This window comes from Odocoileus virginianus, chromosome 20, assembly GCF_023699985.2.
Source record: "Odocoileus virginianus isolate 20LAN1187 ecotype Illinois chromosome 20, Ovbor_1.2, whole genome shotgun sequence".
Classification (NCBI taxonomy): domain Eukaryota; kingdom Metazoa; phylum Chordata; class Mammalia; order Artiodactyla; family Cervidae; genus Odocoileus; species Odocoileus virginianus.
In genome coordinates, this window is record NC_069693.1 from 34,763,987 (window position 1) to 34,765,992 (window position 2,006).

Below are 2,006 nucleotides of genomic sequence, written 5' to 3' on the forward strand. Positions count from 1 at the left end.
GCAAGTGTATCTTTGGGATAAAGAACCAAAAGCAAGACTGCTGGCTCAGCAGCAACACTGCACTTGTTTTCAGGTGGTGAAACCTACACTCTCTCCACCTCCCACAATGCCTGAGGGAGCCTGGTATTCTTGCCCCCACCAGCAGTTGATATTCACTCCCTTCCTGATGTTTGCTAGTTTCGTAGGGGTACAGCAAGATCTTATTGTCATTTGACTATGTGCCTCTCTGATTATGAAAGATTTTATTTTATTTTTTTTACGAAAGATTTTAAATCTGTCTTCATGCGCTAATGTGTTAGCTTCAAGGGTTTCTTCTTCTGAAACTGTCTTTTAAAAACTCAACCCATTTTTCTTTATTGCAGAATTATCTTGTTTGGATTTGCAGGACTTCCAGGTGTTAATCTCTGGTTCCAGATGCTGCAAAGGCCTCCCTCCATTCTGTCACAGGTCCACTAACCTTGCCTGCAGTGCCCTTCATTGAACAGAAAACTTAAATTTTGATGTATTTGAATCTATCAGGTTTTGGTCTGATGTTTTGCACTTACGAATTTTTGTTTAAGAAATCCTTTCTTGCACTTAAGTCACAAAAATGCTTTCCCCTCTGTGATGACCTAGTGGGGTGGGGTGGGGGATGGGAGGGAGGCGCGACAGAGAGGGGATGTATGTATACAGCTGATTCACATCATTGTACAGCAGAACGTAACACAGCATTGTAGAGCAATTATACTGCAATAAAAAATATTTTCCTATGTTAGCTTTATAATTTTGCCATGCCATTTAGACCTTTACTCGGCCGGAAGTCCACCTCTGTATGAGGAGTTAAGTAGGGATTTTGTTTTATGTTTCCCCTTACAATGAGTTAATTTTCCAACACCATCATCAGATCATTTGTCCCTTCCTCGTGATGTCACTCTTGTCATACATTAAGTCCCCCAGGTGTACATGTGTCTGCCACTGAGCCTTCTGTTCTATTCCACTGGTCTCCATGTCTGTCCCTGCACAGACTCCATGTTGAATTGACCACTACGGCCTTGTACACTCTTTATATCTACAGGTCAATTCTTTCTTCTATGCCTTCTTTCATTAAGGATGACTGAGCTATTTGAGGCCCATATGCCTTAGTATAAATTTTATTTTATTTAGTTTTTAAAATTTTTATTTATTTACTTCCTTTTAGTTGTGCTAGGTCTTCATTGCTGTGCATGGGCTTTTTCTAGTTGCAGTCCATGGGCTTCTCATTGCGGTGGCTTCTCTCGTTTCAGAGCACGTGCTCTAGGGTGCATGGGCTCAGAAGTTGTGGCCCACAGGCTTTGTTGCCCCGCGGCATGTAGATCAGGAGGCAAATGATGTTCCTGGACCAGGAATCGAACCCACATCCCCTGCATTGCCAGGCAGATTCTTAACCACCGGACCACCAGGGAAATCCTTTCACATAAATTTTAGAATAAGTTTCAGAAAGCCTAAAAAAATCACTTAGAATCTTTATTGGAATTACATTGTATTCATAGATCAATTTGCAAAGAGTTTTTATCTTTTGATATTAAATTGCTTCTCTGAAAGCATGAAGCAAGTAGGTCTTCTTACTTCCTACCTATTTGTTACATTGTAATGAAAAAGTATTAGGAAAGAAGAAGTTGGGACAGACAGAGAGAACCTGGCAGGGAACCACAATGAGAGGACACCCTTCCTGCAGCACATAGATGACCACTGCTGCCTACGGCTTGATAAGGTGTCAGCCAAAGCCGGGTTCCGGCTTAGTCACAGTCACACTGTGTTGGGTGGGCAGCCCTCTTAGCCATTATCTCATGTAATCATCAGCCTTGTCGGGCAGCTGCCGTCATCCCTGCTTTACAGATTCAGTAGGTGAGGAACTGGTCCAAGGCAAAGAACTTGGACCAGGCAGGCTGACCTCTGAGTTTGTGCTTTTGACCATCGGGCTGTCCACCTCCTAGGTTGTCCTTCAGATGTGTCAGTGACAGAAGAACTTCGTCTGTCTGGGTGGACCT